General features: G+C 44.3%; 1 protein-coding gene and 1 pseudogene across 1 annotated transcript in view; one reads left to right on the forward strand and one right to left on the reverse strand.

Moving 5' to 3' along the window:
- Positions 1-13,959, reverse strand: part of LOC135200930 (multiple epidermal growth factor-like domains protein 8) — a 141,498-nt gene that overhangs the window by 9,274 nt on the left and 118,265 nt on the right.
- Positions 446-13,959, forward strand: part of LOC135200470 (multiple epidermal growth factor-like domains protein 8) — a 30,954-nt pseudogene continuing 17,440 nt past the window's right edge.

The following is a 13,959-nucleotide window of genomic DNA, read 5'->3' on the forward strand; positions in this document are numbered from 1 at the left end:
GACTTACTGGAGGTGTAATTCAGTGTTCGCATCGCACTATCTCAAGGACGTTAAAGTAACATATGAAAAGTGTTTCTCTCTGGTCCTTTTGTATCAGCCGATACAGTGCTGGGGCGGGAGCACATAACGATCCTTAGAAAAATTTGTATTTGTTCAAAATTTTGATAGTACATAGATCTACCTTGTGAGACGAGTTGTTGGTTTTTTCTGCTGATTAGTATGCTTGCTGGCGCACGGACGTCCGAGCTTGGATCAGTGGGGGAATCAAGAGACGTCTTACTGACTAGATTGTACAAACATTTTTTTTTTAAATTTTATTTTTAATTTTTGTACTTTACTGTACAAATGTTTGTGATTCGAGTTTGTGGTCGTTGTTGCAAGAGGTTAGGGGATAACTTCTTGCAATCTTAGAACTAACATGGATAGGTTGAGGTGATCGGGATCGATGTTGTGCTCCTTGTATAAGGTCTTGTCAAGTAAGTGGATAAGCACCCATTGACGTAGTCCTTCCAGAATCTACCAGTAAGCGGGTAAACCCCTTTGGCAGAACCACAAGAACTCTTAGCCATAGATCAATATCTCGCTGAGGCTCTTGAGGACTGTCTAGACTCCTGGATTCTATTCATGAAGTCTTCAGTCTAAACAGGTAGGAACCAAGGTTTTATTTATTTATTACCTTACAACGATAGTTGTGATTCCTGTTTGATTCTATATTTAGCTGTCTCTTTCCCACCTCCAATGGTGTGAATCAGCTAAGTATATATCTGACAGGTAAGTTAAATGTATAAAAATGATATTGTTAATGATACAATAAAAGTTTTATACATAACTTACCTGGCAGATATACAAAATTATACCCACCCGACCTCCCCTCAGGAGACAGGCGGTATGAAAAATATGATAGAACATGGGGATGGTTCCTAGTCCTGCCACCCAGCGGCAGGTAAGTAGATCACCTGACCTACAGGTAGCGTGTGCGCGAAAAATTCGAATTTCTGTCGGACGACGGAGTCAAATAGCTAAGTATATATCTGCCAGGTAAGTATGTATAAAACTTTATTGTATCATAACAATATCATTTTTTAAAAGTCACAGCGCGCTTAGTTTTCAAGATTAAGAGTTCATTTTTGGCTCCTTTTTTTGTCATGGCTGAAGTTTAGTTTGCAACCATCAGAAATGAAAAAAAATTATCATTATCATGTATAAATAATGCAATATATGATGCGCAAAAACGAAATTTCATATATTAATTGTATTCAAATCGTGCTGTGCGCAAACGGTTAAAGGTAACAAGTTACTTTTTTTCGTTGTAATGTACACTAAATTGCGATCATTTTTGTATATAACACATTGTAAAACAATAAAAGCAACTCAGAGAGAATATTATCACAAAATAATGCATGAATTCGTAACGCGCGGACGTAAACAAATATTTTTTTCAAAAATTCACCATAAATCTAAATATTGTCCTAGAGACTTCCAATTTCTTTCAAGATGAAGACAAATGATTGAATATTACTATACTGTAAGAGTATTAGCTTACAATTGCAGTTTTCGACCATATCTGACGAGTTAAAGTTGACCGAATGTCTAATTTTTTTATATATATATATTTTTTATATGCAATTATTTCGGAAATAAGAAAAAGCTACAACCTTCAAATATTTTTCTGTTATATTCTACATAAAATTGTGCACATTTTCATATATAAAAACTCTATGAAATGCCTAATATGAAACTGAGCAAATATTGCCGAGAATGGTATGTACGCATTTCGAGATTTGTGGCGGAGAATCCGCGCGCGGAGGGAGGAAAGATTTTTTTTTTTAAATTCACCATAAATCTAAATATTTTGCTAGAGACTTCGAATTTGTTTCAAGATGAAGACAAAATGGCTGGATATTACTAAGACTGTAAGAGTTTTAGCTTACAATTGCGTTTTTCGACCATTTCGGTAGAGTCAAAGTTGACCGAACGTGGTTTTTTTCTATTTATCGTGATTAATATGCAAATATTTCAAAAAATTGAGAAAAGTTACAACCTTCAATTATTTTTTGTTGTATTCTACATGAAATTGCGCATTTTCATATATAAAACGTTACTTTTTTTGTAACGGCTAATTTAAAATGGTGCAAACATTACCACAATCGCACGTATGATTTTTTTCGGAAGAGTTACCGCGCGGACGTAAAGAAAATGTTATTTTTATCATAAATTCACCATAAATCGAAATATTGTGCTAGAGACTTCCAATTTGTTGCAAAATGAAGGTAAATTCTTGAATATTACTAGAATATAAGCGTTTTAGCTTACAATTGCGTTTTTCGACCATTTCAGTAGAGTCAAAGTTGACCGAAGGTTGAAATTTTGGCAATTATTGTTATTTATATGAAAATATCTCAAAACTGATAAAGCTACAACCATGGGTTGTTTAGTTGTATTGTGCATGAAATTGTGCACATTTCCATATATAAAACTTTATATAACGGCTAATTTTAAATGGTGCAAAGATTACCACAATCGCATGTATGATTTTTTTGGAAGAGTTACTGCGCGAACGTAAGGAAAAAGAAAAAGTTTTTTTTCATAAATTCACCATAAATCGAAATATTGTGCTAGAGACTTCCAATTTGTTGCAAAATTAAAGGTAAATGATTGAATATTACTAAAATATTAGAGTTTTAGCTTACAATTGCGTTTTTGACCATTTCGGTAGAGTCAAGTTGACCGAAGGTTGAAATTTTGGCAATTATCGTTATTTATATGAAAATATCTCAAAACTGATAAAAGCTACAATCATGAGTATTTTATGTTTGTATTTTACATAAAAATGCGCACATTTTCATATATAATACTTCATGTAACGGCTAATTTACAATGGTACAAAAATTATGTCAAAGTGACGAAATAATTTCCGAGATGTGTCACAGATACTTTTTAGTGCGGCAAGAAAGAAATTCATGCTTGCGCGCCTGCGTAACGATTGTAAACAAAACAACACCTTGATCCGTGAACTCCCAGCATCCCCAAGGCGTGTGATTCAAAGTTTTAGGCTGGTAGGCCTATAAGTATTTTCCGCGAATTTTTAAAAAAAACTTTTGTAAGTTGACGTAAAATACGTCCAGTTGGCACACGGGAGACAAAAAATGTCGACATAAAATACGTCCAGTCGGCGTAGAGGGTTAACTACCGAACCCCTTGTTTGAAGCTTACGACCGATTCAGCTGCCGCTAAGTATCTTCCCAGTGTTAAAGGACCTCAGGTTTGTATAGTTAGGAAAAATAAAATTTTTGACATTGTTATTTTGCATTTGTATAATTGTAGTATTGATCTGATAACAATGTAAGTACAAATGAGTAATGGTAATATGTAATGTGGATTGTAGATAGACATGTACTTGCACAGATTATTTTTTTAAATTATTGATGTCATGGTTTTGAAATACATATATATGTACTATGGTACTTTGAACATTCAGTTGTTCTTCATATTTCTGACAGAGCCCAAAGACTAAATATTGTTATTGATTGCTATGTTAATGTTGCTTCTTTCTTACAGATTGCCCTCTAAATTGTTTCTGGCCGAGGTCACTGTGAGAACCATAAAATGTATCTGTGATGAACTTTACACCGGAGAAGGTTGTGAGCACCAGTACTGTCCAGAGAACTGTGGAATGGCCTCCAATCACGGTAACTGTTCAAGACCCCTTGCAACACCTCGGGAACCCAGGCCTGCTCCATATTGTCTTTGTAACGAGGGTTACTTAGGCGACGGGTGTTCACTGGGAACTCACGACTCAGAAGGAGGCTCTTGGCACTGGTTGTGGCGTGGGGGACCTCCCCTCAGTGAAAGAACCAGTCATGCCAGCGTATATTTGCCACACCTTGATCGTTTATATGTATATGGAGGATATAACCTGAATCAGGTATTTGGTGATCTAATGGTATTTGACTTGGGCACCAGCTTATGGGTCAACATTAGCGATCCATCCAGTCAGAGTCAGCTTAGCCGTCGCCTCAATGCCCAACGTTCTGCTCGACTCAGAGGCTTGGCTGAGCACCACATCATCACTAACAGCTCCACTCTTAGAAACCTAACTTTTTCAGTCAATGGCAACAACACAGTGAGTGTAAAAGTTAAGTCTCTCTCAAGTGAACCATTAAGGATGCGACGCATGATAAGGCCAAGTGAAGAACTCAATCACACGCCTGCAAGTCATAGTTTGAGAGGGATGACACCTGGACCAAGATATGGTCATGTCATGGAGAGATTCGGCAAACATTTTGTCATGTATGGTGGAAAATTGACATCAGGTAGGAATTACTTTGGTAGTCACAGTTCTCTGTTCGTTACTATGCTTCTCAGTGCAGTAGTGCTAAATCTGATGTTTTTAAACTAAATTTTGGCTTGTAAAAGATGATTGGTAACTTAGGTGTCAAAAAGTTTGTCTGCCAAAATCATGAATTCTTTGTAGCTTGCTTAGTTTTTTATGCTATTAGGGTATTGAATATATATATATATATATATTTTATAGTTGTAGATGTTGGTATTCATTTTAGGTGGCAAATGTAGAAATAACTTTAGTTTAAGTTTGTTATATAAACAACAGCTTCATAAGTTGTAAAATTTAACTTTAGAAGTGTAAAAACTTAAAGAATAACACTGGCTGAGACTGATGGGAGTCAATTTTCATTGATACTATTGTTCTTGAATGTTGCCCACATTATCCTAACATTAGATCCACAAACTCTAGCCAGTACTTTTCAGTCACCCTCTCAACCTTCCTCCCAGAACTTCTGCATTCAATTTGCTGCACACACTTTTCCATCAACCTATCCTCCACCATTTTCTCCATAATTGCAAACTTGGTATGAACTGCAAATGCCTTCAGTGCACACTATTTATGACTTTTCCTTATCAATAATTTATGCCTACAGCTGTTGTCTTTCTCCCTGACATAATGTAACAGCCATAAGAGCAAAACAAGCCTGTGACTCAGATCCAACTTTACAGGAAATCAATCATTGTTCCGACACGGCATACAACCTTCGGTCCTTTTACAATAGGAAGGTTACTAGCGCAGCTGGATAGGTCGTAAGCTTTCGAACAAGGGGTTCGGTAGTTAACTGCTTGTCCGACAGGCGCGCGCAGTCTGCGACTGGGAGGTAAACAATCACTTTTGCTTTCGGCCTGCTGGCGTGTAGACGTGTGTATCATCGCTCTGCCCGCCTTCAATCGTCGTTGCTTTCGCATGGTTGTGTTTTTCTTTTTCTATTTATCTAGTGAAACTGAATTGTAAGTACAATCATTTCATCTTTATTTCCATTGAATTCAATTGTGAATTAAAGGATCTTGGTTTCTCCACGCCCTCGACTTACCCGAGTGCCGGGACTGAAGGGCGTAAGTGCGGGAATTCATTTTTCCCAGAAATGATCCTCGTATTGTGTATGCTCGGTGCCGAGGGGTGGCAGGAGAGCGCTCGCTCCGAGCTTATATTTTGGTTGGAAATGTGTAGATGAATCGTAAGTAAGTACCCTTTTCATTTATATTTTTTTTGGACCTGTATGCTCGTTGCCGAGCGAAGGCGCTCGGCACGAAAACTTAATTACTGTATGGAAGTGGAATCGCAAGTACAGTATTCTTTTTCATTTTCATATATTTATTTTGATTGTAGCAATACTCATTTTGGATCAGTTTCCGCTCTTTTACCCGGGAATTGATCCTTCCCCTTTTTATTTTGTATGAAGGTGAAATCGCAAGCGCAGTATTCTTTTTCATTTTCATATATTTTTATTGCATCATTTCATTATGGATCAAAGTTTCCGTTCATAATCGGTGATGGATCCTTTTACCTTTGCCCTCGGTACCGAGGGGCGCAAATGCGCTCGGATCCGAGCCCTTATTCATTGTGAAGTGAATCGTAATGCAAGATTCTTTCTCATTTTATTCCTTTTATTATTGATTGCATCAATATTTATTTTGGTTCAAGTTCCGCTCAGTCAGGGAATTGATCCTTATGCCCTTGCATTTGGTGCCGAGGACACGATTGCTCTCGGGCTCTTATTATTTTGTTGGGTACATGGGTGCTGAGCGGGGGTGGGAACGAGAATCTCCCCCCCCCCCCCCACTCAGCTCCACAGATGGCCCTTCCCCTTCGGGGGGGGGAGGTATCTGGGTTCGTCTCCTCACCCGATCCGTCGAGCGCGGGGTAGGGCGCTCGGTGCCCGATGTACAATTGTATTCTGGGTCTTCCGCTCGTTCGGTGTGGGGCTAACCCCCCCACCCCCCCCCCCTGCGCAAGGGGACTTCCTCCCCACTAATCATTACTACTGTTATTTCCATAGGTGCTACTGCCACGAGGGTGGACCTTGGTGAGGTATGGGCGTCCTTCGATTTGCAGGGCGTGCCTAGTGTCCAGGGGCTGCAGTCTATGTCTGGGCCTGCTGCGGTCACCCATGGAGTGGTGACCACGACAACGATATCGACTCCAGTGACGACGTCCCCTCCTCACCTGGTGTACCTCGCCTCACGTGGTAACAGTCTTGCCTACAGCCGCTGTGAAGTGCCGTTCGCCGTACCGAGAGGGGGCGTGCCGCCGCCGCTCGTGGTTGCCGCGCTGCCGCGAGCACACTTCCGCTGCCCTAGAGCTCGCCCTGGACCTGCCGCCGGTACCAGGATGCTGGCTGAGCTCCACCTCCTGTGTTTTCCGGTGCTGCCTGTCGTACCTGCCGATTCTGTGCTGACTGTCCATGCAGTTGCTGCGCTGGCTGTCCCTGCCGTTGCTGCGCTGGCTGTCCCTGCCGATGCTGTGCTGGCTGTGCCATGCTGTTCCTGAGATGCCCATACCTGCTGACGTCGTCCCTGTTCGTGTGGTACTACCCCAGACTTTGGTCTGTCTGTACAGGTGCGTCCGGCCCGGCCCTGTGGCTTCGGCTACAGCAGCCCCGGCTCCGCACTGGATGGCAGATCTTACGTCTGTCCTGAGGAAGCTGACGAAGAAGAGGAGGAAAGGGTCGTCCGTCGTCGTCTTCATCTTCTTCATCGTCGTCGGCTGCCGCCTCTTCCCCTTCGACTTCTAAGGCTTCACAGCCGAGGAAGAAGAAGGTTGCCTCCTCCCTCTAAGAAGTCTCCCTTGGGAGCTTCTCGGGACCCGTCTCACCTCGGTGGGACGGGAGGGTTCCTTCCGCTGGTCCTTCCTGCTCCTTCGGGAGCGGGGGCCCGCCTCTCTTCCGCAAAGAAGAAGACTACGGGGATCAGGAGGTACCGGCTAACACCGGTACTCCTCGCCTGGTGTCAGTGGTTCTGCCACTGCATCAGGGTCCGTTTCGGCCTCTCGTTCGCGGGACGGTACCGAGTGTACGGTCGCCTACCAGCGACCGTGCAGCCAGGAACCAGACCTCTGAGACCCTGCCTCATTGGTCAGGTTCACGGCACGGAGCAGGAAGACTGGTGACAGCCGCTCACACGACTCTCACCAGACCAGCTCTCGCTCTCGCGGCGACCAGCTAGGCTACCCGGGGGGCTGACGTGACGGTCCACGACCGGCCACGGGCTGATGGCTGGGAAGGGAGGTCCCCCCGTTTCGCCGGGTGCCAGCCACAGCTGGAACCAGCGGACGTGTACGTGCCGTGAGGACAAGCACCGGTCTCACTGTGACAGTGGAGCCTGCAGGTCGGCTGGACCGTCGCTCTCACAGAGAGCGATCGGGTACGGCAACCAGCACCAGCTCTTCTGACACTCGAGATCGGGACCGCTGTGCTCAGTCCAGCCGTTCTCCACAGCGAGACGGTTCGACCAGGGCCTGCAGCTCGATCGCCATTGCGGGTTGACGATCGCCTGCAGCCCTCCAAGCCTGCTGCTTCTGCCAGCGAGCGAGGAGGGAGCGTCAGGTCTGCCTCTCCTGTACCTTCAACCTCCTCGGTTACACCGGAGGAGCGAGGATGAGGAGTGATCGTGAGGGGTGCGCCCCTCATGATCCCACCACGACGCCCCTGAACCGTGGCCCAGGCCCACGGTTTCTTGGACCGGTCCAGGAACGTATGCGCAAGTGGCTGGAGGAGACCGAGAGGGCTGTCGCTGTTCCCCCTTCTTAGGAGGAAGGTTCTCGGAATATGCTCTTGTTCGAAGGGCTTAACGGTCCTACTCTGCAAGATGCTGTTGACTTCCCGGATAACCCAGAAGGAACTTTGCCGAGGTTATAGCGCTGATTCGTCAGCACAACGACATCGGGGAAGGATCGCCGCTCCCACCAGCAGAGCCACGTCTCGGCTCTAGTCGTTTTGGGGCCCGAGAGGGAACCCAAATCGACGGTGGGTCTGCCACGATCGGAGCTTGCCGACTGTGTTGAACCAGGTAGTCTCTCGTCTCCGGACAAGAAGGCTCTCTCAGTTCTGGCCGGTCGAACAAGCTACTTCCACCTCCTCTACTGCGACAGAGCATTTCTACGTGTCTTCGGACACCGTATTTCAATACCCCCTTCGGTCCTCCTGAGAGGTTTTGACCTCGACGAGGGACTGGAATGAGTCGGAGGACGGTATCGGCTCTCTCCTGTCAGGTGTCGATCAGCCCCACCCAGACGACGTCCACAGTGGCGGCAGACCCTTACCTACAGTATGAGTTCGTAACCCTCCTCGGGAAAAGCGTTTTCTCCCTGACGATACTTGTTTTCCCAGGCTCTGAGAGGCCATCGCCGTAAGGCGATGGCTGCCTCCTTTTCTTCTCCAACTGCTAGTTCCGCTGAGAAGGCGAGCCAGTATCCAATTCCTCCCCCCATTCCCTCTCTTCCTTACGGCTACGAGGGGAAAGGGGAGGGATCCTACAGAGATTTCTCTGTAAGATCCCACGTTAGGGACTGCACTACCGGGGGGACCTTCGGGTCCTACCTGACGTAAGCCCGGTCGTTGAGGAGGGATCCTGCCCCTTTCTCAATTTCTACGGGAATCGAGAGGACCACCGGCCGATATCGTTTGACGAATTCGGTGGGGGTTTCGCAGAGTGCTTAGAATTCTACGAATTTCTAGCGCACTCAGAGTGTTCGAGTTTTTACGATCTCCAAACACTTAGGCGAGGACCACGGTCCAAAGTGAGCGAGAATCCCGATAATTGTACACGATAATCGGGAACCTCGCTTATGCTCGAATTCCTGTAATTTCTAGCATTGGAAGAAGACTGCTGCTGAAAGAAGAGTATCTCACAGTAGGCGATTAACCTGGAATAGAGAAGAACGGACGGGAACTTCCAGTTTGGCTTGAACTATCGTTTTCGGTATTCTGTTCACCATTGAAGCTTTCCTTTGGGGAAAGACTTCTCCTTCACTCTCTTGACTAGAGAAACGAAGGCGGTCGATCTCCAATCCTTATTCTCATTCCTCGAAGGGAAAAGAATTTTAGGATGGAGGTCGTTGTACAGAACCTACAAATATACTACGTATATTACCCTCGCGACATGATTCTTTTAACAGTTGAATTGTCCGGGGGGTAGGCGCATACCTTAGTTAACTCTACGGTTTGTGACCGAGACGAATTGTATCTTAATTGAACTGCAACAAATCGGGGTTGCCTGCAACCTCCCAGCAGTTATCAGTTTCGATTTTAGATACTTGGTATTGTCACGACAACACCAAATCAGCTTTTGTATTTACCTAAATCCGTTTCGTTTAAATATAATTGCTCGAGCGTATTCTTTATGCTCGATGGTTCTAGCCGAACGCATTCCTTCGTGGAAGGGATTACCTGGCAACTCAGGATGACGAGTCACCGAGAGCTACTGCGTATTGAACTGCCTGATAGTAGCTCAGTATCAGCTAGGTCTCCGAGATGCACGGTCGGTTACTTCTCTCTCTCCCCTGGTTTGATTGACTACCGAACCGTATCTCTACCCAACAATCATGGACTTAGGTCTCTGATTAACGGGGATTCTCGCAATAATGAAGGACCATCTACTGCTGTGACGCTCGATTTCATCGCCTTCGACATTGCGAGAATTTTCAACAGAGATATCTCTTGGACTCTTTCATCTTTCTGTTTCTGTTTACATACCGTCACGGTAACAGAAGTCTGTACTAGTTTCTCCCGCTGCATCGCACCGATAATGCGAATGATTTTTGCAGACATCTGAGTTTGTCTTCAAAATATCTCGTATTCGCAGGTGTGCAATTAGTTCATTGTTCGCCCCGAATTAACAGATGTGTCAGAAGACATCGCCTACTCTCCCGACCTGACAGCTCTACTTCCAATGTTCAGCCCATGAGAAGCAGTTCTTCAGGCAGTATTTCCCTGTGTCTTCATTACTGAAAAGCGCTCTGCTCTCATTGCAACTACGATCCTCACCGGACAGCAATGAATAGCGGTTAGCGTTCTCAGTCTTTGTAGCACAGGTTCAGAATCTTGAGAATCCTTCTCTCGATTCAGCTGTGAAGACGTAGGCTGTACACCTTCGTCTTCAACGACACATAGTGTTGTTTCTCCTTAGCTGAGAGTCAACTATACTATGAGATATCTTGCCATCAGGACCTCGGTCTCTAGAAGGCAATTGACTTTGCGCCTGTTGGGCACATGCCTTAAGAGAATAATCACCTCGCCTTCTGGCATAGGTGACGAACAAATTATTTGTTTAGTCTCTTGGCATAACCCTTTTAAGGCGAAGGTCACGTGACTTGCTCGTGCTTGGACAACTTGCCGTCCTACCGAAACGCAGTCAGTGGCAGCTGTCAGAGCGCCCAAGTCAGTTACGAACTTCGCTGTGGACTTAGTTCGGTTGTTCCATAACAGTCTTTTCTTCGTCCTAACGGCTTGTCACACCCAGTACCATCATCGACACCCACCATTGAGTGTCGGTGTCCTATCCACTACCGAGAAGAAGAACTTCACTGCATGGGGATAGGAGAATGTGACACTTCGCTGCAGACAGATAGACCAGTATGGGTACAGGACATCACCGAAGTCGAGAAGAGGGATAGGTCATGCGACCATTCCTTCTTTTTCCTCTGAGGTAATTGCATGACTTTTCCTGCGAAGTCAAGCATCCAGGGGATGGGGATTCGTGACGCTCGATTTCGTACCGAACTTCGTAGCGAAGACTCAGAACCCTTCGGTTCCTGACGATCGGTTAGAGTCCTTCACAATCCCCTCCCTAATGGACTTCACCGCCCTTCAAGATGCGAAGGAGATGCTGCTTTGTCCTGTGAAAGCGCGACCGCGCTTTCTGAAGAAACTCGACATCCCAGGCTGAGTGTTGAAGACTCTTCGTCAGCACCAAGATGACCTAGAAGTACACTCCCTCGAGTTACACAAGAACTTCTCCTTGGCGCAGGTACTGAAGGCAGGGCAGGGGTCTGGTACAACCAGACCACTGGCACCTCCTTCTACCTTTTGGATATTGCCCACAGGTCCTTGGATCGTTTTCCTTGGGACCCGTGGTGGCTGCTCAACACGTTGTGTAGCTAACCCAGACCCTAGCAGGGCTGAACAGCATCGAGTCCTGGTGTGACTGTAAGAATAGATAAGTGAATGAGAGAGTGACTGGCTTCTCTTCCTATCTTTTCTTCACCTCTACCTGTGGGTAGAGGGATACGGTCATCAACCTTGCTGGATAAGGACGAGATGCAGGTGAGCTACTAGACGAGCCCCAGCCCCATCCTATCCCTTTCACTAGGGATGGGAGCGAATATCCACCACTTCCTCCTACAAGGGGGGAAGGGGGGGGAAGTGGATGCCAACAAGAGACAAACCATAACTTTATGTTGCCTCTTGCAAATAGGAACTTGTTCTTGTTTGCTGGTATGAAGAGATACACTTGCCTCTCTCTTAGTACTTGGTCCAGAGGTCTGACCATTGATCCTGCGGTGCACACCCCGATTAATCGGACAGAGGCTTGGATCCCTCCCTCGCTCTTACGACCAGGGAGGCATTCCAAGGTTGGGCGAACACCAGTCTGTTCACAAAAGACTCAGATTCCTCCCACCAAGAAGTGAGTCTTCCTATTGTAAAAGGACCGAAGGTTTGTATGCCGTGTCGGAACAAATGACAATTTGTCCAAAATTGCAGTTTTCCTAACTATACAAACCTGAGGTCCTTTTACACATAGTCCCACCTCATGCCACCCCTCACTCTGCAGTTTTTTGCTTGGGCCAAAAGCAAAGTGATTGTTTACCTCCCAATCGTGCGCGCGCGCCTGTCGGACAAGCAGTTAACCACCGAACCCCTTGTTCGAAAGCTTACGACCTATCCAGCTGCCGCTAGTAACCTTCCTATTGTAAAAAGGACTCAGGGTTTGTATAGTTAGGAAAAATGCAATTTTGGACAAATTGTCATATTGGGCTTTATTTTCTAGCAAATCACTGTGATAACTTGAAGTTTCCCAACTATCTTCTTACACCTTCAGCATCACATCACACCTCTTGTCAGGTTGATCAAGCTTCCATTATGTCTATGAATATGCTGTCCAAGTAACCTAATGTTAGTGATATGAAAGAGCTGCATTTTATTTAGTCACACATTTTTATCACTGTCAGGACTTTAACTGAAACATTTTATTTGTAGGTGAAGTCAGTAATGAATTATGGTTGTACAACACCAACGTTTGGATGAATCTGGCGCCACCTTGAGGGACGAGCTCAAACGCAAAGATGAACCGGATTTCCCACAACGAAATAAATTTTCCTCCAGGTCTTATGTATGCCACTTTAACCCTTGTGGATGAAAGCTGGTTGTACCTCTTTGGAGGGAGTCTTCAGCATGGAGAATTTTCAAATGCTATGTACAGGATTAACCTTGAAGGAGAAAAAGTGTGGGAAAAGGTTAGAACTTCACCTGTTTATATTAATCTGTTGATGAGAGTGCATTGTGTAGTAGGTCACTGGAATCTTATTTTATATTTGCTTTTATAGTAGTGCAATAAGAACTTTTATTAGTATATGAATTTCCTTTTTTGAATCAGCAGGAACCATCAATTAATTATACACAGTAAAATCTCCCCAGTTGTCCTTTCGTTCTTCATGGTCGAGTAATTATCGTCACCTCTTTCTGATACCTTGGCCCCAAGATTGAGTCTTGGCTGGGCATCAGAATTCTTAATTTGGATGTAGGTTACTATACTGTTTTTTCCATCTGTCCATCCACCTGTGGTGGTCGCGCATGGTAACACTGCCTTCTGGGCATTAAATAGTTACGCTATGTGTAAGTTTTAGGTAAATATGTAAAAGGATATCTGTGTGTACATTTGCAACTGAAAAGTGTTTTAATAATTTACTGTATGCGAATTACACCATTAATATTCGAAATAGGATGTTATTTAAAGCCCGGGATGCAGTGTTACCATGTGCAAACACCACAGATAGATGGACAGATGGAAAAAAACAGAGTAGTATAGTGACAAGCATCTCCTATATGTGGAGAAATCTAGAAATTAAGTGGGCATTGTGTTTGATAAAAATTACTTAAATACAGTACTGTATCTGGTAAAAAGTGACCAGTAGATTCTAAATATATATACTACTTTCCATTGTCTTCCACAAGAAAGTGTGCTCAATTTGAATAGCATTTGCAACAATAGATTTTTGTGCAAGAATTTAGGGTTTTGCACAGTGCTGTGATCATTGTTCTTTTAAAAGTACTACTGATCTTGCAGAGATTGCAGATTTGATCCTACAGGAAGTTGAGATGCCCTCAACCAGCCTTTTCTTAAATTAGCTGCTCACCATTTAATCTTTGTAACCAGTTATTTTAGTGGAAAGCTTGTAAATACTAGACAACTCTTAAGTAAAGACTTGAAAAGTTGGTAATGAAGGATATATCTGTTTTGGAAAAGAATTTGTTTACCGGATTTCAGTGCTGCTTTTTTTTTCTAGAATGGTTGTTAAAGTTTCACTTAGATATAAACAGTAAATGTCAGTTATATGCCTATGTTGGCATACAAAAAAAGAAAACAAATTAGACCATTCAAGATCAACCAATTTACAAT

This window comes from Macrobrachium nipponense, chromosome 27, assembly GCF_015104395.2.
Source record: "Macrobrachium nipponense isolate FS-2020 chromosome 27, ASM1510439v2, whole genome shotgun sequence".
In the NCBI taxonomy this organism is placed as follows: Eukaryota; Metazoa; Arthropoda; class Malacostraca; order Decapoda; family Palaemonidae; genus Macrobrachium; species Macrobrachium nipponense.